The 23486-nt window shown below is 38.6% G+C and overlaps 1 protein-coding gene across 38 annotated transcripts in view; it reads left to right on the plus strand.

Annotated features, from left to right (window-relative positions):
* Positions 1-23486, plus strand: part of TENM3 (teneurin transmembrane protein 3) — a 1287129-nt gene that overhangs the window by 1042239 nt on the left and 221404 nt on the right. For 2 of the 38 annotated variants that reach the window (XM_074541343.1, XM_074541348.1), the window contains exons 1-2: positions 6900-7039; positions 7719-7808. The exons of 34 other annotated variants lie outside the window; for them this stretch is intronic. The gene's annotated coding sequence lies outside the window, so the exon portion shown is untranslated. Of the gene's footprint in view, positions 1-6855; positions 7040-7718; positions 7809-23486 lie in introns of those variants that run through there. 2 more of the 38 variants (XM_074541328.1, XM_074541349.1) reach the window with 2 other exon arrangements.

Here is a 23486-nt window from a genome sequence, read left to right on the forward strand (position 1 = left end):
TTCTGAATGGCATAATTTTAGCAATGGCTAAATGACATAGCGGGTTTTCAGTCATCTTTCCTGGAACACAAAGACAAAATAGAAGATGGACGGCAGCAGCTGCAGCCGCAGTCCCAGCCACACAGTTTGTGTCACGATCAGTATAATGCTTATTCCAAGAAATATGTGAAATATTTTTTTGTTGGAATCACACAGATATTGATTTTTTGTGTGTGTGTGCCACTGTTTTTAAAATATCTTTTTAAAGATACAGTATCAAAGAAGTACCTTGAACTTTTCTTGTTCCTTTTTTCTTTTTTTTTTCTTTTTCTTACTACGATTAAGATGCAAGTTAAAATTTTCTAGAGGTCTAAAATTCTAGATTTGTCATTAAGAATAGAGTGGTTTCTCTTAAAACTTATTTTCTTATCCTGATAGGATTGCCCTGATCGTGGTCTTTACCAGTTGTAAGAGATTCACAATAGGGTAGTTTGTTCACAAAAGCCAATTCTTTTTGACAGACCTCTATACAAAACTATTTTACTCTGACTGGATTGTTTCAAACAGCCTATACATACCGTTTTTGTTAAGAGACATCCTGTATCTCATGAGTTTACATACCAAATTGATCTATTTTTTCTGCCAGTTACATTTTTATGTCATTTTCATTTGCATTAAATATTTTCCTCTTTTTTTCTTTCTGAAAAAGGTGTAAATTTTTAATTAACAAAATAATCCAGTAATCCATAGGGATTTAGAGCTGTGGACCCAAGTATTAAATGTAAACCAAAACTTAGTCAGTTGGAAGCTGCCCATTATGAAGATTAGACACTCGGTCTCCAGTTCAGAGCATTAGCTGTGGAAGCAGCAGCTTCTTTGCCTTTTACAGAGGAGAGCACGGAGTAGCAGCTGCTGATAGAGGTTACTGAGAAAAATGGCAAAACAGTAGGATAAATTGAGGGAGGAAGGGATGCAACTGTGTAGTTTAGGATTTTTCAGGGTCCTGATGATGTGTTGAAGGGAGTCTTGCAAATACAAACAGGTTTCAGATTTGTAGAGAGTTCAGTTAAAAGAGAGATACAAGGTTCAGATTACAACTGGATTTTCCTTTCTTTAGTGAAGGGTTTAAACTTTTCCCTAAACTACTACTGCCTTTTGTTCAAGAATTAGGTAAAATGACATGAAAACATTAGAGCAATATTTTTTATCACTTCATCTCATTACTGTTATTCATATAGCAATTTTTCTGAAACAAACAGTATTAACTTTTTTGTTGGCAGGGGAGGGGGGTTGGGGATATTTCTTTCAAAGGGTTCATTGATACATCATTTAATCCCCCAGAACTTCCATGAAAATGTCCTTCTCCTCCTCCTCACTGAGCTGTTCTATAAGATAAGGAAAGCATGTGTGCTTTGTGTTTCCAAGAGCTGTGTTAATCATTCAAAGCATATGTGCCCCTTTTCTCTGCTGGTTGGCTGGCTGGTACTGTAGGTATTAGCACTTAGGTAAAAAAATACCTAAGAACTATATAAGTACTATAAGAACTATGAATACTATAAAAAGCATCATGGTTAATATTTATGTCTTTCATATTTCAGATTTTGGAGATTGAGGTATTTCATCTGTAAATTTGTATTTTGCCATACCTTTATATATGACCAATTAGTGTAGAGTGGGATGATTCTAATCAGGGCAGTCTATTGTTAGGGAGCAAAAGTCTAGGTGCTGATAAATAGAAATATTGTGCATTTTATACTTGCCCTCGCACTGCACTGAGCTTGCTGGGAAATTTGACAAGGAACAGAGGAACGTTATTTACTTCAATATATGAATCTACAGCACTCAAAAATCACAGTACCAATGTACACTGGGTAGTTTTGGGTTGCTTCTTAGGAAGAAAACCCCACATGTTGCCCACTTATATTCAAGAAATGTGTCATACTTCAATCCCTTTTTTGAAAGAACTGTGGTTTTGCTATAACTCTTACCCTACCCCAGGTACTTCTACTTGCTTACAATTTCCACTTGTATTTTTAGGGAAATAATGATCTGAAACTGTAAAATTCTTAATGCAGTCTTGGAAAGGGTTATAAAAAATAGAGTTATGATTTATCTATGTAAATGAAAAGGCAAAAAGTTTATTGTTTTCAGATTTGAACATAAAAAGGAAAAAAAGTTTATTGTTTTCAGATTTGAACACTAAATCTGTGAGCTCATTATGGTCTTAGTCTGTTCTAATTTAAATCAGCATCATTACGGCATGAAAAATGGCCCATCTTAATCCTCACTTGTGAGAAAAAACTAGTCAGTGTAGCATACTATTTAAATGCTTAAAAACTACAAGATGTTCTCCATTAAATACATTTGGGCACATGTACTTTCTCATGGGAACACATTATACTGCTAATCCTGTTGATATCAGATAGTATTCCTAAGATTAATTTCTAGACATGTACTTGCCCCTTTTTTTAGAAAATATATTTCCAGCCAGAAGTGGAAAGCTATATTAAAACTATTCTGCTTGATCAAGTCTGTTTTGTAAAACAGACATGAGAATATATGTTGCTGTTATAAATTATACCTTATCTGACAAAAATCTTTCTATTAGGCGTTGTTTAAATTTTATAACTTAACACCCTGTCTTTTTGTAGGGTTGTAAGAAAAACAGGTTTCCAAAGTGATACACTGATGATGTGCAATTCTGGCTTCTAGGTGGATACTCCATTTTTACTTATTTGTAATGCAGACAACCCTATCTCTTTAAAGTACACCTAACATCTCACTAGAAGTGGTTGTAACACTAATTAAGTATTTATGATAGGATGTCTTAACAGGGCACTTAGACTACTACTATTCAAATAGGTGAATGAGTATTTGGCTAAAAAGGTGTTTGTTCCCTTTTAATAAAAGTCACTGATCATCATGAATGTTGATAAATTGCTGAAATTATTCTTTTGATGAGAAGAAGAAAGGCTCAGTGATTAGGGTAGGCCCCAGAAGATTATCTAAGGCATCGTGTTTTCCCTCACTCATGGTACCACGTTTTTGGTATTGACAAGTCACCTTTGTGCCTTCATTTGCCTTGTGAAAAACAGACACAATAAGGCTTTCTCCTTTGACACAAAGGCACTCAGAGGAGGTAGCAGTGAGGACTGAAGTGTTAGGTGCTGCAAGGAGCACAGCTACTTGTACCTGGGCCACTCTGCTCTAATGACTACCCAGAGTCACCTCCAGTGGCAGCTCCTGAGTCCTTTCCAGGTGACAGCTATGAGTGATGGAATGTGTCAGTTCTCTGTGATAATACCTACCTTTATCAGAGAGTGTGTATATGTTTGTTACTACCTTCAAATTCCTGAATATCTGACCAAATTCAAATGCAAATATAAAAATTGATCATTGTGACTAAGCTGCAACAGTCCTCCCTCCTCAGACAAATGCAAACCAGCCAGTTTAAAAGCTGAAGCACAGCCCTGCCTCCATAAACTAACCACATCCACAATTCTCCTGTTTTCAGGCACTCTGGAAAAATATGAACTATGCAACATGCTATGAAGGCCATAAAATTTGAGCTCTTCTGGATCAGGCAAGAGGAATCAGTTCCAAAAGCTTTAAGTTCCCACAAAGAACATCCTGTTGGCAGTTCCTCACCCTTTTATACCAGCAAGGCCCCCAGCTCACTTGTTTTCACTGATCTAAATTGTGGCAATATGACAGAGAGAGTGTGCGAGTGAAAGAGAAATTCTTTCACATATGTCAAGGCCAGCTGTGAGGTACCTTTCAGTTCTTCAAAAAAAAGGTAAGTTTTTAGGTGACCCTGCTGGTGACCTGAAAAGGCCACCATGACTTGTGTTCAGCAGGGGATGAGTGTTTGTTGCCCATGAAATGCAGCTTCCAGAAAGGAGAGTAAAAGTGGCTGCTGTAGTGATAAATGTACCTGCAGATAGCTGCATGGATTAACATGGCTCTAATTTATTCCACATTAAGAAAAAGGACTATAATGAGTTATTAATAAAGAAATACTAAGGATGGGTTCAAATTCAATGGTTAATGCTCTGCATAATTTACTGCAATAATCCTTCTGATCAATTTTTTTTTAAAGTGCTTCTCCCTTTTTGTATGAATGAAACACATGCTGTTCTTGCCCCCAGCCCCTCTAGCTACCCCCAAGGTTTTATTTGATCTTTCTTTCTACTGTTTGGCCATGAGCTGTGTTGGCATAAAGTGTGATATCTCTGCTGGAGTTTGCTTCAACCCCATTTGTCTATTCCATAGAAATATTTTCCTAAGCAAACATTTATGTTTGAGATGTCTTTAGTGTTTCACCTAATAGATTTCATAAATCATTTGTGTTGGCATTAATGGGACAGTGGAATCTCAATAGAGGGGGCATCATAGCAAAGGAAAATTCCATTGCAGCCAGCTGAAAATGGAGAAAGTGGATGCACTGCAGTGACATCCAGGTCCTATTTTTTAATAGGGTGCAGTCTTCATTTACTGAATGTAGAGTGATACATATTTGTAGAAAAGAAGTACAGAACGTATAGTGTGGATAATTTTCTTTTGAAAATAGGGATTATCTAAAGATGTCGTTTCTTCCATAGTATCTGACTCTTGGGGGACTCAATATCCTGCTTCCTTCACAGGTCCATGGCAGTCTTGTGTAGAGGGAGTGAAATTACTGGTGCTCTCTGAGGGCAGAAATTCAAATGTACTCGAAAGCTCTGCACAAGCTGACTCTAAACATCCAGTTCCCCTTCCTCGTCCTTTTAAGATCTGAAAGGATATATGCCTGAATTAATTACTTACTTAGTAGGTTTTTCAATGGCAGAAAGTGCTTATCCATAGTACTCCATTCAAGCAGTTTGGAAAAGCGTATTTGTGGTCTAATACCCCATATATTGCAACTAGACCCCTTGGAAGGGATCCTGAGAATATGAACGTTGCTGTGGAATCGCTAGAAACTTGCTTGCTTTAACTGACTATATTAGTTCATGATTTCATCTCCTAGCTTTTTCTTGGCTGGTCTTGTAGCTAGCACAGATAGGAGTCTGTCAAGAATTTGAACTGCAAAAAGCCTCCCATTTTTATTGACCTGCCCCCAAACCTGAGCAGAGTTTGTCAATGGTGACTGTATTAAAGTTTCTCCCTTGTGCTCAGTCAAAGCACACATAGTCTGTTGCATATCTGACTTGAAGAGCTCCAGGTCAAAATTTTTTCCCACTGCCAGCCACGACTGCCCTCATCAGGACCTGGCTACTTAGACCATTATTGTCCCCTGTTTCACAGAATTCTACTATTTCAATCTGTATAGTCTTTGTTTCTACAGGAATTGTGTGAGCTTTTTGGATAGAATTACATTTCTTATGAATAATACATCTGAAATATGTGGTTGTATTGCAGCCTTCTACAGAACAGCGTTGAAAACATATTCTGGAATGGCGATATTTTCCCTGGAAGTATTGTATAATCATTAACAATGTCTTGATCTGATTTTTGGCAAAATGTGGCTTCTGGGCAGCTGCTGTGATAACTTGGCCTGAGTCAGCAATGGATCTTGTAATAGGGTGTGAGAGAGTTAAGTTAGTTGTTATAAGCAAAGGTCCAAGGTGAAAAGAAAACCATAATAGAAGTTTTCTAGACATTCCTATGTACCCCTGCATTTTCTAAGCCAGCTCAGAAGAGTCTTTGTGTAGTGATGTTAAGAATAAAGTTGGAGATATCATTCCCAGACATTTTAAAACAGTTCCATGTTCCAAAAGGAGGTAGTTAAATTTAAAAAACGAAATAAAATAAGAGAGAATAAATAGTTCTTTTACTAAAGACAGAGGTATCAACTTCAGTTTGCTTACCAGCCAAAAATAGGCTTTTCTATTCTGAATGATTTTTTGCATATTCTGTAGTATCTAGTTCTTCGTGCTTTCTACAGTATTTCAGAAATTAATGGAGAGTTCTGTAAATACCGTATTTTGTATCTATTATTCGATAGCTTTATCTGACAGCTATGATACATTCAGATCAAGCTGGAACTCCAAAGGCTTCATTAGCAGAGGACTTGATCATAGATTGCCGAGTGTTTTGAAGTAAGCAGAGTGTATTATATTCATGCCTCTATAGTCGCGAAGAAAAACTGTTTCCTACGGTGGTAAATGGAGGGGGAGGTGTTTGTGTTTCAATTAAAGCCCAGGTGGTGCGTGATGAGGGGGCCCGTGTCACATCTGCGCGCTCACAGCTGCGCTCTGCTCCCGGCCCGCTCCGTCTGCTCAGCCGCGCTGCTCCTCGGGCACCGGCCGCGGCCAGACGGGAGCCCGCCGTCCGCCAGCCCCGACCGGAGCCGCTCTCCGCCGGTGCCTTCCGCCAGCCCCGACCGGAGCCGCCTTCCCTCGGTGCCTCCCGCTGGTGCCTCCAGCCAACCCCGACCGGAGCCGCTCTCCGCCGGTGCCTCCCGGCTGCGGAGGCGGCTCGCACGGGAGGGAGCAGGCAGGTACTTGACGCTGATATCCCAACTACCTTGAGCGGCAGGGAGTTTATTTTGTGCCTCGGGAAAGCCCCGCTTTGCGGTGGATGCCCGCGGCCCCGCGCTGCCCGCGAGGCGTACGAACGGCGCGGCGGCATCGGCTCCGCGCTCTCGGGGAAGGCTTCTTCTGCCCGTCCCCGGAGCTCCGGGCCGTAGGCGCTCACGGCCGCTCCGCGAAGCCGCCGCCGCGGCCCCGAAAGGGTTATGCGGAGCCGGGCCCGGCCGCCGCCGCCGCGGGCTGTGTAGGGCCGGGCTGGCGGCGCTGGGCGCAGACGGGGCCGGCGGCGGAGCGGCGCGCGCGGGCCGCCCGAGGTGGGCGCGGGGCGGGGCGCGGGCGGGGCCGGGCCGGGGGCGGCGCCGCTGCCTCATTGCGCGGCTCGGGCAGCGCTGCGAGGAGCCGCGGGCGGCCCGCACTGCCCGCCCTGCCCGCCGAGCGTGGCCGAGCCGGGAGGGAGCCGCTCGCGTCTGTGTCTGCCCGTGCTGCTGGAAGAGCCCGAGCCGGGGTCTGGCTGGGATGCGGTAGGAGAGATTCACGGAATCGGAGATGTAAGAAATGAGAAGTTTTTGCATAATTCGCATTTGAGGTATCGCATCTCGCTGCGGAGTGAAGCCTTCGAGCTCCCTCGCCCGACTCTGTTATGCTCGCATAATGGGGAAAGTGTAAAGTGCCGCTGATTATCGTGCTTCCTAGGGGATGCGATACCTGCTGCACTGGGGGGGAGGTGGGAGAGGTTGTGCTCGCTCAAAGTCTAGAAAGAAAAACGTAACTTTACAACAGTGCAAATTATGCAAATAAAAGTATGGGGGAAGAATCAGCCCAGATTCATTTTTAAAGGATTGTAAAATCCTTCATTTAAAGCTTAGTGTAATCTTTGACATTTATGTGGGCACCTGAAAAAAAAAAACCAGCCCTAAAGCAGAGCTTTGGTATGGGAGTACGGTGCTGCTGTGAGCAGACACATTTCTGTCTGCTTCTCATTTAAAGTGCCAGCATCTTTTTTGTATACCTAATCCACGATACGCATGGAATATACAGCTGTGTCACAAAGTCATTCTGTATTGTTAAAGCTTAATATAATCAAATTCATTGCCTAAAGATGGTGTAGTTGAAGATTTGATCCTTTTTCACTGAAGTGGAAATACTTTCAGTAATTGAAAGCAGATTCATGTCTGGAGTTGTACAAGCCAAGGTTTTCATTTTTAAAATAAACCTTTTGTTCTTCAGCTTTAAATATTTCAAGTGAGCCATCCGGAGACCTATGTTAATTGCTAGAGTAGACTTTAAGGAAGGATTGAGGAAAAAAAACTGAGAAAGGTATGTCAGCAATTAAATTTACTTAAAATAAAAATGTCTGTATTTCAGTGCATGAACATACCATTGCAGCTTTTGTGCACACTACGTTTTAGTTTTCCTGTTCATCCACAGAATCTGAATTTGAACTACCCATCTGTCTGTGGAGTTTTTTTTATTTTAAACTATCTTTGCTTGTGTTCACCTTACTTAGCCCGTTTGCCATTTTTTAACAGTTTATTAAACAAAACAGTCGGAACTTTGAAGATTTGGGGAAATTCTGATCTACTCCAGTAAACAAACCTGACACTTCGTGGTGATAGCTATCCGTTGTTAACTTTGTGTCTGTTTTCTGGCTGATACTGTGGAAAGCTTCAAAAACCTTGCTTTTCTAATATTTTAGCAATGGGAAAAGAAACTTAGGATGTGAACTACCAAATTCCCAGACAAAGACTGAGCTGCTCTGGAGCTGTTTGTTAGAAGCTTTGAAGGTAGAGAACAATGGAGCCAGGGGAAGGGAAGTACCTTCTCTCCCCTAAGATCTCTAATCCACAGAGTAAATTCACTGAAAATGTGTAGAGAAGTTACTGAAGATGGCAAGAGTCCCCTATTCGTTGGAAAGTGTATAAATTTCTTAATAGACACAAGGATCTAATTGCCTGATGTTAAGTATAGCCTATCATTAAGATAAGAATTTGTAATTTGCGTAATGGCACTAAATAGGCTGAGTTTATTCCCATGAACTTCTAGATGGTGTGCATGCAGCTGCTGGAGTGCACTTTTCCTTCATTCAAAAGGTAAATCTTTTCATGCATCCTCAGTAAGTTCTGGTGGAAATACTTGTGTAAAACGCAGGAAAGTGTTCAAACAAGAACAGAAAAAACCTAGCTTACCTTTTTTCATCCATCAGATTGGGGTTCAAAACTGTCAAGCAGCCCAGTGGCTACAAATGAGATGTTACAAAATTTTTTGATTAATCGTTCTGCAATCCTGTGTGGAGAATGGCCTCATGTTTCACAGTGTAAGGGTATTTTCCTTTCAAGGAGTTATAAAAGGATGTGTAACAATTTAGAAAGAAACCTACAGCAATAGGACCTTTAAAAAAACATTTTATGTTTAGATGGCTTTGTCTTGTCACTTCTACTTTCTAAGCTTTCTGACACAAGGAGTTACATGTTCCATGCAGCAGAGGGTATTTCTTTTTTTCATTTGAAGAAAAGCAGCCAAAGTGGTAGCTGCCTAGGAAAAATTGATAATTGATGTAATAAAAAAAAATAAAATGTCATGTCAGATGTGTGTTCATTCTGCAGGTCCACACAAAGACTGCTGCCATACACTCATCAGCTTTGGAGTCTGATTTTTTAAAATTACAGATAGCAAGTTAGAGATTGAACATTGAAATTAAATTTTATAATAATGGCAAATTTTAGTACTGAAGAGTTTATCCTTTGGCTTGAGAGCTAGAGAAATACCTGTAAATATCAGTATATGATGCAAATGGACCCAACTTGGGGTACTGATCTTGAGCTGTATTCTTGCAGTTTGGGCATGCATCTGTGAAGATTTAATATGACTTTTCAAATTACCAGAATAGTCTGATAAGCAATTATGAGATAATACTTTATAACTTCTCTTCCTGTAACTTATATGGCTTCCCAATTCACTTGTTGAACTAAACAAGGAAATATAAAAGGTCTTGCTTAATATGTACACTTTGTTCAACATAGAATTAAACAAGTCATTTGAGTGATGATATGAGAAAATAGAACTTCCCTGTATTGTTGTCCAAAATAAGAAAAAGCATTAGCTTCATATATTTTCTGTATGTGTTCAAAGATCTTATTGTTGGTTATATTCATTCGAAATATGTCTATAGGCTACACTCTGTGTGGGTTTGAAGGACTTTTTCCAGAGGTAGCTACAGATTTGTGCATTTCAGAATAGCAAGAGGGCTTTTGTTTGTTCAGTAATGTATGGAGTATGATGCTGTGAGCTGGTGACCTCACTAATGGTTTGAAGATGTATATATCTTTTAGGTTTGAAGATTTTTATACTAAACAAGAGATCAGGATGAAATAAGGCAACTGTACTAAAGAAAAGTTTGTGTAGTTTTCCAGTTAAGTTAACCTTTTTAAATGTTAGGAACAAGTGGAAAAGATGACTCTTGTGTTCCTTTAAGAAGTGTCACTCACATTAAAAATCTGAACAAAATAGGTAGGTGGCTGAAATACTCTGAATGAGTAGAAAATAGTCATTCATCTTCTTTGTCTAAGATTAAGGAATTCAGAGTGCAATTATACTTCAGTACTCACTCAAGGTAACAGCAAGGTATGCAGTCTTCTTTTGAAACTGACTAAGGCCACCATTTATCCAAACTTGAAAGGAAATAATTGTTTTGTGTAAACTGCTGTAAAGTAGATTCTTTTTGAAGCAAGTCTTTTAGATGTAAGAAAAAGGTAGACTTCTCATATCTGGGAACAGTAAATCATTCTAGCTCAGTGAATGGCTTATTTGTGGCTTGTTATTTACAGGAGAAAACACTTTGCATAGTTTTGGTATATGAATCATTGCAGGCTTCATGGTTTTGATACTGTAATCACTGATTTTTGTATTTCCTACATGAAAGTACCTTTACAGGAGGTTTAACGTCTGGTGTATTCAGAATTCAGGAGTTGAGTCTGCATTAAGAAGTGTTACAGAAAAGATTAAACCAAATACGTGACCATGTTGAAATTTGCAGAAACTACATCTACAGCTCAAAGTAATGGTGGCTGGACAAAATGGCAGAGGTGGATTTGCTGTAATTTCTGAAGAACTGCATTATGATCAAACTGCTTAAAGACATGTGACAGGGTTTCTGCATACTTAATTTTCTGTGGCAAGGAACAGCAATTTTGGCAGTAGCAGTAAGTTAATATATCTAGTATCACATCAACAGTGAGTCGTGTGTTTTTATCTTTCTAATACAACTTGCTGTTTGGCCACTTTGTTGCTTTTGAAGGGGGTTCAGACCTATACAGCAATATTTCTATGATGATTAAAAGAAAAACAGATTTAGAAGAAAAAAAATTAATCTAAAATAAGATCTCTTGTATCTCTGCATAACTAACATCCAACTACTTTACCAGCTTTTTTATTCTTTTTATTCTGTTTCAGTTGTTATTAGTCCAACAGCTATTGACATGGGGCTTTTTTTTCTTGTATCAGGAAGAATTAGTGTCCTGGAGAGCTGTTTGGAATATAAGAGTATATATTAATCAAAATTAAAAAAAAAAAAAAGGCAACTGCTATTACAGAATGATATTGTTTGTTTTTCATAATTGTAAAAATCATAAAAAAGCACTACCTTAAGATTTCAAATTGTCATAACTGCCAAACTAATTTTTAAACTGCTTTAATTTTCACCACTAGTATAGTTGCTGACCACACACAAAGGAAAAAAAAAGGAATGGAAATGGTTTTTTAGAGCAGCTTTTGGTTTAATCATATAGATCTGCTTTTTCATAAAACATTATTGTAGCCTTGTATGAAATATAACCAGTTTCAAATCTGCAGAAATTTCAGAGTTGTTAATTTTTGCAGAACATTTTTCCTCTTAAGTCAGAAACTGCATTAAAGAAAAGACTGTTGTCCAGGGAGTTGTAAAAAGTAGCCTGGAAAGCCTCTTATGTTCTTTCTTTTAAATAGAACAGAATTACCTTACGTAGCAAAGTTAACTTTGTTAACCTTTTATAATTATTTAACCATTATTTCATTTTACCCCCTGCTTAAACACTGTACATTAATGCAATAGACACCTGGCTGTGCTCTTAAAAGTTTATTTGTCTTTCAATTCCTGTGATAGTAGGGGGCAGTATATCTCCTTAATTATCTTTGTTCAGGGAAATGTTGAAAGGCCAGGGTGGTTAAACAAGGCCATTTGGATTTGCAGTAAGGTCGAAGTCAGATGCAAGGAAAGTGGTTAAATGCATTATCATCTTATTGAGCACATCGTCAGTCAAGTGACCTTGATGGAGGTGGAAAAAGCCATTTGGCTATTTTATGACAGCCACCTCTCTGCTGGCTTTATCCCTGCCAGAGTGTACTTCAAATAGCTTTATCACAGTCTTCCCTTGTTGCTTTGAAATCTGATTTTTCTTAATTACGGATAACGAATTAGAGGCTGAACAATGAAATTAGCTTTCTAATAATGGCAAATTTTACTACTGAGGAGTTTATCTTTTGGCTTGGGAGATCTAGAAATATCTCTAAGTTGACTATTAAGATGACCTTTATGTTAATTATTATAAACCTGCCTTTAAGGATTTAATTAATAATCATTGGTTTTTATTCATTATTCTCCTGCTTTTTAGACTGTTTTTTAGTTACTGTGAGGACAAACAACCCAACTTCCAGCCTTAGCAGCAGGGACATTTTTTGTTTGAATGTGTGGGTATTTATGTTTTTATAATGATACTCAAACCTTGGGAGGCCTGTGGCTAAGCTGGAAACAAATAGTTTAGAAAATATATAATTAATGGTTCAATTTCTATCTCACTTGTGTTTTGTAATGGTAGTCAGTACTGATGTCTTAAAAGCTTATAAAAGTATAGTTCTAGCTATTACATGTTAATATAAGTATTTAATCAAAATAATCTCAAATGTCCATCTTCTCCTCTTTCTTTTTTACTTGTCTTTTCTCATTCAAGAAATACTTCTTTCATTTGTGTAAAACTATATTGATTTCAAATAAACAGGGTAATTTTCAATTTTTGGCCTTTAAAAGACCTTAGTGATATTTCTTTTCATAGTGCTCCCCGTCTAGGTATTGGCATAATTGTTAAGGGAATTTAAAACAAATGCACAAAACACAAGGAAAGACAATAACAGGAAAACGGGATCCAGATTTGACCACCTGAAGGTACAGGTTAATTGACTGAGAGCACAGCAGAGCATTAAAAATTATTGGATACTAGAGGGAATGATTTATAAGGTGAGAAGAAAGAAAAACATAATGCAACACAGTCACGTGGAAGAACCACCTGAAATATTGTTCAAGACCTTGTAGACTTGGATAGTGTATCTCGATGCAGTAAGATGAATTAAGGACCAAAAACATGAGCTGCAGGATGTTACCTGTCATGGTTTGGGCCGGTCAAACCACCACATTACCATTACAAAATCAAGGCAGATTTTATAATGGTAACATCCTGGAGGCTGTGGAAAATATGTCAGCACAGTTCATAGCAATACAAGTGCTTGAAATTTGAAATACAAGTATTACTTGTTTTGTGGTACTATGTTGAGTGGCTGTTACACCTTTGGTTCCTAAGCTTTGATTATATGTTGCCATTTTGAAGGTAGATGATTTTAACTTCCACTTTGCAACCTGTGAGCTCATTTTCTTCAACACATAGGTGATCTCCTAAGAAGAGAGCAGGATTCTTCTTCCCATTATCACTTTTGTCTTTGGAGCTGGAAGGCATTTCATAGCTGTTGCCTCACCAGTTTTATATGTGTAGTTTTATACATTACCCGTGGGTTTGCAGTATTTCTCTGAGACAGGTTCCTTGGGGCAGTTAAGATTTTAGGGTTGCCAGCAATGCTTTGGTGTGGTGTTTAGTACAGGATTGTAGAGTCAGAGTGTGTTCTCAGCATGAGGCATCATCATCCAGATGGAGCGAGAATCTTCCCTTTCACTGATGCCAAGTTCCCCTAGTTTCTCACAGTTGATCTAGTTGCTTATATGATTAAGTGCCCTTTGCCTTTGTAGTCTAAAGAATTTTCCTACATTTTTCTTTCTGCTTAATTATTCTTGCTTCCTCCCCAGCTCTCTCCTTGTACTTGTCAATCATGTTCTGCAATAAAGCAGAGTGTATGTGTGTGTGTTTCCATATGCCCAACCAGAAGACAAGCCTTTTGAAGGCAGACACATCAGTCAGAGTTTGAAAATGTAATTCTGTCAAACTGTCTTTTCTGTCAGATGACTTCAAGAAGGTTGCCACACAGTTAGGCCTATCCATTGTCTTGTAATGATGCTCAATCTTAAGATCTGTCCTGGCAAGCAAGAGACAAGCAGTAAGATGCTGCATCTTGGGCTGAAGGTCTCACTGACCCTTGGCAAGTATGCTGAAAGTACTGACAATATTAAAGCCTTTTCTCTAGACTGGAAGTACCTCAAAGAACTTTTCCTACCCTGTCTTCTTTTCTTTTGCCCCTCCTTCACAATTTTGGTTTATGGAGCTGAGCACATATTTTATTTTGCCAGGAGAGTTTCTTTTCAACGGCTGTCCTTTCTGCAAAGAATACAGTGAAGTTCATAACATTGAATGAGTGTCTTCAGAGCATTCCAGACAGTCTTATTCTGCAAACCCTGCTGCTCCTCATTTGTATGAGAACCCAGTGTTTACCACCCGTTTTTTCCCCTGAGGTCAAGGAATCTTAAACAGACTTTTCAGTCACTGGGTTCCTCTCTGGATGTAAACCCTTCTCCCCTGATGATTTTCCTGTCAGTGGCATTTGGATGGTATTTCGAGTTATTCCTCAGCAGTTCTGCCAGCTTTTCACACAAGAGACCTGTGTATTATTTATCAATTCTCTTTTCTCATTTCTGCCCTCCAGTACATTACCCCCTCATCCTAGTCCTTTCCACCTAATCCTAATTTACTGCTGATCAGAGCCATGGAAGCAGAACCAGTTACTTGAGGTGAAAAAAGAGGAATAAAAATAAAGCCTACATCAAAGTTATGTTTTTGCCTTTGAGGCAGTTGGTTTTGCTTGCAGTGATTTTGGTGACACCAGGCAGAGCTGAACATTCTTCATTCTGCTTGTGTGTTGTTTGCTTTTGTTTTTGTTGCATTCTGTAATGCAACTGTACCTCATAAAATAACGGGTAACAAATTGTTCATTTTGAGTGCTGGGTTTCACTTTCCAATGTACAGCAGAGTTTTTGCTAGAATCAGTTATTTGATTATTTTTCCCTGTCTTTTTTTATGTGTAGTTTTTTATGTGTGTGGAGTTTCCATGTGCTCTTCAGCCAAATGTGGTCAGTATGCAATGGAGTACATGGGGATTTTTACTAAGAAATACAGAAATGTGCTGAGTTCTATAGCAAACAGAATTACCATCACTTCATGAAAGTAGGTTTATTTGGTATAGTCTGTATAGAAATTATGACATTTGTAAACATAATTTTTAGACTGAGCTGTGTTAGTCTGGAACAGCATATGCATGTATGTGTATAGTTTGAATTTTAGCTGAGAGAAGGAGTCCCCTACGTTCAGCTGGCTGATGTTCTGCTTATGTTTGTGACTATAACACAGTACCTCTTAAACATCCTACCTAAGCATTGAAGTGGAGCAGGCCATGGATGATGGTAAAGCCAGCAAAGCAGTAAAACCTGAGAAGTTTTGGAAAGTATCAGTTCTGTTTGCCAGCTGAGAGCTGCCTGCAGCTCAGAGTGGTGTGCTGCAGGCTAGCACCTATTGCCATGGGATGTTCCCTCCTTTCTTGGGTTTCCCAAATTTTGCAACATGGTGGAAGAGGGCAATGAAAGGGAAAGAAGGAACCAGCCAAGTCTCTTTCTTTCTCACTGTAGAGAGAAAAATTATATTGTAGAGGAGAGATAGATGTGTAGTCCTTGTGTACAGTAAAGGGAACAAGCCAAGGTCCATTTCCTGTTATAGCTCAGGTATCACTGATGTGCACAAGTGCTTCACCAGCAGCCTGGGGACCTCCTTCATTCAATCTCCTGTGAGCAGTCTGTGGTTCATACCCTTCCTTGAGCTGTGGGGATGTTCTCTGGGAGAGCGCTGGCTGTTAGCCAAAAACTAAGGCAGGAACAATACTATCACTTCCCAATTACTGATGATTTTTTACCAGTGTTTACCCTCAAGCTTGCACTAAACTGCTTCTTGAGTTAGTGCAGATAGAAGCATTGAGCCTGAGGCTCATGGTAGGGAAGAGGGGGAAAGGGTTAAAACAAAGGACACCCCTGTTTCTCTAAACAAATTGGTATTTGACAGAAACCACTTGAGCATAACATCACAAACTTAACAGCAAATTCACCCAGTATTTGTCTCAGAATATTCTTCACACTGCCATTTTAGTTAGGTCTGGATTTCTTTGGTTTTTTTTGTGGTGATGGTCCTGCCAGGCCAGAGCAGGTAGGAACCCTTTGAAAAGTGATCCTGACAAGCCTGGAGACTCTCATTCTTAAGAGATAGTAGATATCTCCATTTTACTAATTTTTTATTCCACAGATTCGCTTCCTGTGCTAAGAACATTTAAATGAGGCTTTTGCTTCCAGGGTTTTTTTGTCATATAGCTCTGAATTTAGGATAATGAGGTTTTTTTAATTGCTTAAAAAAAAAAAAAGAGAAAACCACACAAGAATATGAAATGTCAGTTCCCATTCAGCACTCAGCTGAGTTGAGAGGCTGCATGCATAACTACCCTGCATGTACCTGTTCTTGCCAGATCAATGAAATTGGCTTGAAAAATGCCCATTTTGCCTCATTTTCATGTACATTTCCATATTTTTTGAGACAAGTAAAAATACTGTAACTCATATTGGTCATCATACTCAAAGTGAGATAACTAAGTAACTAGACATGTTTTGATGTGTTTTCTGCTGGATGTAAATGTATGCAATATCGGTTTTTATTTCACAGAAGTAAGTTCTTCCTGTATGCACTCAACATTCTAAGAATAATAACCCTTTGTATCATGATATTTCTATTGCTACAATCAAATTTCAATTTGGTTGAGAAGCGTAGAAGTAGTCCATTTTGCCTACCCATATGAAGAGCCTGAAGAAATGCGCTCATCTCTTTTGTAAGTCAATTGTAACTCTCACTGAATATCTTTCTGTGGCAGAGGAATGACCTAGCTAGCTTATGCTTTGGATGGAAGTACATCTCCTTTTAAAAAAGCTGCTGTTGTTTTTTTAAAGAAAATTATTAGCACTGATGCATAGAAGACAGATTTTTGTAAAGTGGTGGACTTTGCCAGCTGATCTGTTAATCCTAAATCTGAGACTCTCCCTTTCAATCAAGTGCTGATTTGAATTCTATAGACAGACCTTCTAGCTTTGCCTTTGCCTATCATGATTCTGGAGAGCTCTTCCCCACCTCAGCAGGATTAAAATGAAGCAGAAATAAGGTATTTGTTTACTTGTCCCAGACAAACAGGTAATGGGCAATTCAGTGTCACTGTGACGGTGCCATGCTTTGGGTGACCCAGGGTCTTTCATTGAGGCGGATGTGTGTGCACTTGCACAGTTAATGTGCCTGCTGTCCGGGCGGGCTGGTGTTTTCAGAAGAGACTTCTGTGGTAGAGGTTTCACAGACTTAGTGGAAGAAGGGTTATTTTACTGGTCTGGTCATTTGGGAAAATGTAACAGTAGCATATTAAATATAGATATGCAAATTAACAATAATATTTATACTTTTCTCTGAAATACCTGAGTTTTGCAAGTATCTGTGGTGTAGTGAGTAAAGCAGATTTTATTAAGTTGCTGTGGTCTTCCACATGGTTAAACTTGCTTCTTTCCTTTATACTCAGCATAAGTTTATGAACCAATGCAGGGAAACAGTATAATCTTGTTGAAGAACATAAGCTTAATCTGTAACAAAATGTATAGAAAGTTTTAGAGTTTTTAGTATTGATAGAATATACAGTGTTCATGGAATCAGTGTAATTACACATCTGTCATATAAGCAAACCAGGATCAAATCAATTTATATATTTGAATTGACAATGTATGTATGACAATTGCATATATTTATTTTCCTTTTATTTTATTATTGTACTTTCCTGAGTCATTCCCAAAAGGAGACAATGAAAGATGTTACTGTTAGTTACCAGATACTCAATAGCAGATATTTAAATGTGGGTGTCTGCTAACAGAAAACTTGCATGTAATCTTGACAAAACCCACGCCAAGACATGGCTTATAAAATAAGGGTTCTTGGGTTATTCAGACTACCCCTAGAGTTCCAGTGAGCTTAATGAACTCACTGTTGGATACAAGAAGTGATAGATATTTTTAGAACATATTATATGTGTTCACACTTTGGGGGTATGCTACAAGTTATTTAATATACGTAATAAGACTTGTCATAATAATTGTGTATTAAGTGGCAGCTAAAGTTCCCTGTGCAACCTGAATTAAATTAAGAAACCTGTTGTAGGTTACAGGTGGGATCTGAAGTCTGAATCTCTGGAGTTTCTAGATTCTGTGACAGAATAGGGATTATTGCCTCCCAGAATTATTTCCAGATCATTTCAAGAATGTCTGCACAGATAGCCCTCGGTGTCCCTAGGTTCACATGGCAGCTCAGAGCTATCTAAGAAGGCACAGGGCCAGCACAGTCCTGGTACAGTTTGGACTGGAAACCACTGCTCTAGGCTGTTAGACCAAGGCTTGGACTATTGCAATAAAATATTATTAATAAATTGAAATATTACCAATATTTATAAAATACCTTGGACTCGCAAGGAAGAAGTCCAAAGCTTTAAGTTTCCCCCACCTCTTCAGAGAAAATTTGTATACAAGCTGACTAATGCACCAAATTTCAGACAGCTGTGAATTAAAACCACTAAGTTATGAATGCCTGAGAAACAGAGTGCATAGTAGAAATGACAGATGCAGCACAGGAATGCTATAATAACTTGATATAATAAATGCAATAAAATCAGCACCTTCATGATTCAGAAGGAGATTACAGCTAGACACATTGCTTTTGTAGACAAATTCCCTGCTATGTGGCAGCTGTAGCACTAGCAGGTCTTTACATGCCCCCAAGAGCAAATCAGGCTTTAAAGAGGTAGTGCATTTGAAACTAGCAATCAGGTTTGGGGTTTTTTAAATATCTTTATTACAAGCAAATGTAAACTTTGAAATGCTGTCTACTTGAGTAGAGTTCCCTGGAACAGATACCTAGTGTGTGTCAAATGTGTAATACCTTTCTTGGCCCTCCTCAGGTTGGGAACTCTTAAAATCATAAAGTAACAAAATGCTTCTTTATTTATTTTAGGTGTTATATTGATGTTAAATGCAGGTATCTTTTAGATGACCAGGATTTGAGAACTTTTATCCTTTTCATTCTATGAAAGCCTTGAGAAAGAGGAAAAAGTTGTTTACTGAGAGATTTGTTAGTGTTCTTCAGAGCTATCGTATTTTGGCTTCCCCACTTTGTAACTGGTTACAAGCACACGAATGTAGGGTTGTGGTTTTTTTGCTGTCATGAAACACTCTTGAAGAAAGGATTGGGAAAGCAGGTTTGCTGGAAGCAAGGTAATGGGAGTATTTAAAACTCTTAAACTCTTTCATTCACATAAGGGAAAAGGGTGTTTCAAGTTGTTACTTGCACTGTAATGTGTGAATAATAACTTACTATCAAAACTATTAGGCAACTGACTACCAGCTAGTTTTATTGGATGGCAATAAATTACAAGTGTGGCTGCATTTCAAATCATGAATAGGTACAATAGTTATGACAATAAATACATTGAAAACTGTAGTCTTGCTATCCCTTAGACAATATTGAAGAGTTTAATCCCAAGATGCTTAAAAATATAAGTATAATGGGATATACTTGATAGGGAATATACCTCCTGTATTTCCTACTAAAATTTAAGTGTAATTTGAATAGTATCTTTCCTACTTGTCTATGGCTGATGTTAAAACTTAAATCTTACATGTTAAGGTGTTAAAACTCACATCTGTAGCCAATAAAATAAATAATCTCTGATAATAGGAATGGAAAATGGGTAATAAATTTATGTTCATTAGTAATGAACAGAATTTAAATGTGTAGGTCTCCAAGGACCAGAAAAAAAAGTTTTTCTTTCATCATTTCTAAAAGGCTTTGTGTAATGCCAAAATTCCTGCACTAATAGGTGTAAAAAATTACCTAATCAGAAAGTCACACTAGTCAAATGAATATTTTGAGTAGACAATATTTTTCTTCTTGGATTCTTGAATGTATCATAAAACAATCTTAAAGTTGTTGAAGAATCTGTGGTTCAGTAGCCTGTGTAAATTTACATCAATACTGCAAAATCATGTGTTTGCTAGTATGTGGAATAACAGAATTTAGATTACAAACTTATAAATGCAGAGAACGTGTTAAAACTCTGGCACCATTTCATCCTGTAAAACCTTCTCACTGGCTACTGCAGATAGGTTTTCATAGTGAAACAGTGGATCATTCTTAAGAAGTTACAAGGTTAGAACTATTGCAGAAAACATGTTAAGAATACAATGAAAAAAACCCATAAGTTGCTCGGTCTCACTTGTGGTAGACCAAGGCTGTGACAGGAGCACAAGTTATTGGCTTGCTTTTTCCAAAATATTTGCAGAAGTGGTGTAGGTGTATCAGCAAACTCTGCACCCTGTTCACAGTGGTAGAAGCATCTGTTATTTCAGGGAAATTATTTTGGCTTCTGTTGTTTTAACTGAGTTTTGCTGCTGATACAGTTATATCTGTGGTAGAACATTTACTGGCATAAATGTTTGTTTAGAAATATCATTAATGTTGTTTTCCTCCATTTCTGTTATGAAAACTGGTCTACCATAGTATGCATGTTTATCAATTTCTTACAGTTTATATAACAAATAATAATCTCTCAGGCATAAATATGTTGTCAGCTGTTTGACATGATTATTTTCCCTGGGAACTCCACGATAGCATTTTTAACCAAGAAAAAACCTAATTGGATACACTAAGAAAATACTGACAGAAGCCACAGGCAGAGACAGTGTCCAACCAAAGAGGTTGTGCTCCTTACATGTATTGAGTTGTGCTCCTTACATGTATCCCTGTGCTCCTTACATGTACCGAGTTTGCTGTAGAGGTGCTCCAGTGACTTAAAACAGGTGCTTGCAGAGAACAACCGGGCATGTTACATTTTTTCCTGCATGCCCTATCCCAGTTATACACAACCTTGAAAGTTTATCTCCACTATATTGGCAGTTCAAACTAAGTTTTGTCCCTGAGGCTTTTCAGCCTCCCCTGAGCTAAATCCTGGTTTAACTCTGATTCAGCTGGCTTTCTGGGGTAAGATGTAGGGTTGTAGCACATGGAGGATGAGAAAGAGGAAAGCTGAAGTTTGTGTTGCTGTGGTAATAAGAGTGCAGTATCTGGGTTAAAAAATTTATCTCATGGTGATCCATGGACATTTGTGTGGCTGCTTTGTGTTGGGCATGCTGTTTCTCGGGGTGGCTGACATAGCTTAGAGAGGCATTGCTGACAGACTCTGTTTCAGATATGTTTGGTGTAGGCATTAGTTGCCTCTATTATGAAAACATTTTCTGGCAGGATTTGTCTGTGTTTGATTTTTGTAAATCATTGTTTCAAAAAAAAACCCTAGACAAATCCAAATAGCTGGAACAAGGTGCTGTTTTAGAGATTGTATAATTATTTGTAGCACAGTGGGCTGGCCTGTATTTGTGTGAAAATTGTTACAACATGTCTAAAACGAGAAGAAAATAGCAATATATCTGGAAGTTAAAACCTCTTCTCTGCATGTGGCTTACATTGAATGTGATAATGTGCTATGCATTCATTAATTTAATACAAAAACACCATCTGTATAACAAAGATCAAAATAACTTCTGTGTTTCTTCATGTTGAACCAAGTAGTTTCCAGATACCACACACCAGGAAGAGCAAACACCTTACACCACTTTTCCTCACCTCTGGGGTACCATTTCCTTTTGTATTCTCTCCTTTCTGGTGTCTTACTGGGCAGGGTGACTTTTCACTAAGGGGCAGCTGATTGTGTATTTCTGAGCTGTGCTTTACTCCCTGACTGCATTTTGTTAGCTATGCTGTCCATTCTTACCAGTGTGGAGGGACAACCCCTCAAGAGGAGAGGTGCAGCCCAGCCTGCTTCCTGCTGGAAACTCACCTGAAATGGCCTCACGGCAGGGTGCTTTTTCCACATACCTTGTCTGAAATCTTCCTCATTTTCCTATCCCTTCTTGTTCATATGTGCTCTGATTTGATAATTCCATATTTTTTCCCATGGACCTTTTTGTTTGTTTGGTAGGTGAGCTGTGTTTTTTTGTTCCTCACTGCAGACTTGGGTTCCTTTTTGGTGCTTCTTTGCTATCTGGCTGGAGCCAGCAGGGCTTTTGGCTTTGGCTTATCTGTGACTGCACTGAACCACTTAGTTCTGGTTGAGACTAGAAATATACACTAAAAAAAAATCTAGAAACACATTTTTGAACTAGACATATTTTTGAAGCAATCTGTGCTAGTTTAAAGGGAGAAGGATGTGAGACACCTTAATGTGAGCATCAATGTCTCATCTCTAGCCTGCCCCTGTCCATTTCTTTCTTTCTTAGTTGATAATCTCTTTTTTGTTAATTTAGTTCAATCTCAGTGAAAGCTTGAGGATCAGGCTCAATTCATTTTCAGAAAACCTCCTCAAACTGCAGTTCAGTTCAATGCTCTGGTAGAAAATAAACTAATTTATGGGTCTGCAGAAATTCCCACAGACCCTGGCTTGGGTGCAGTACATGTCAGCAGCCAGGGAGAACAAGCCACGTTTAGGCTGCCATGTGAGAGTTGTACATGCTGGCTTCAGCAAGAGCAGGACTAGTTGCAGGATTAACTTTAAAGAAGTCCCTCACAACTTAATCTGCAGTAGCTGCTGATGGGATGTTTTGTGCATTTCCTTTTACCATTACTGCTCTTTTGCTCAGACCTGGCCTTTACTAATCCAGAGTGAGTATTGGTGTGGACAACAAGGTTGGAAAACATCGATTTAGGAAATGAAAGGTAGCTTACTTGCTATCTTAGGGAGCCAGGACCTTGGCACTTCACACTGGAACTTGCATTTTTATTCATTGAGCTTTCAAGTTGATGTGAGAGGAAGGATCAAATAATTTTCAATTTTCAGATAATTACTAAGTAACTTATTCTAAGATTAAATTTTCATTCTTACAGGATAGCTATGAATCTTGAAATATTTCAATTAATAATACTTTTTGACTTCAAAATGCTTTTGAATTGCCCGTGACAATATCTGAAGAGATACTGTGGACGTTGTGACTAATTATGAGAACTGCATGTTAGCATTGTAACTGGCTAGCTTTGCCTTCCTTAGACAAAAGAGAGGATTTCTGGCAGAAAGTCTGTGTCTGTGAAGAGCAATACTCATAAATGATTGGCATGTATCTGAGCAGTTACAATTTTGGTATTCCAATTCTGTTATTCCTGTTTTGCTTCAAAACCTGACTTAGAGTAATAGACTAACTTGCATAAAATAAAATAATGGGGCTTGTTTCCAAATGAAGTTTGATGTGCTATACATGAAGATAACCCGATGAACTTTGCTTGTTCCCAAAATAACTGCAGTGTTGCAGAGATCTGAACAAATACCTCATGATTCAGTATCTTTGAGGATATTGTTTTAAGGTGGTGTTCTTTTAGTTTCTAGATAGGTATTTACTTGCTTGTAACTGCTTTTCTAGCTTGTGATGCTCTGCAGACATGTGGGCTGCCCAAGGCTTTAGACTTACCAGGCACTGTCCTGTCCTGTTAGTTGATAACATTAGGTAGGAATTAAGGTTTCTGCTTATGTCAGATTTTAGCAAAGACCCCACTTACATTGGCAGTGTAAGGAAAGCAAACTACAGGGTCTGGTACTAGAACAGACAAGTTCAGCCCTAATCCAAATTTGAAGGGGGACAATTTTTGCAAGTGGAAC

This window comes from Zonotrichia albicollis, chromosome 5 (genome assembly GCF_047830755.1).
Source record: "Zonotrichia albicollis isolate bZonAlb1 chromosome 5, bZonAlb1.hap1, whole genome shotgun sequence".
In the NCBI taxonomy this organism is placed as follows: Eukaryota; Metazoa; Chordata; class Aves; order Passeriformes; family Passerellidae; genus Zonotrichia; species Zonotrichia albicollis.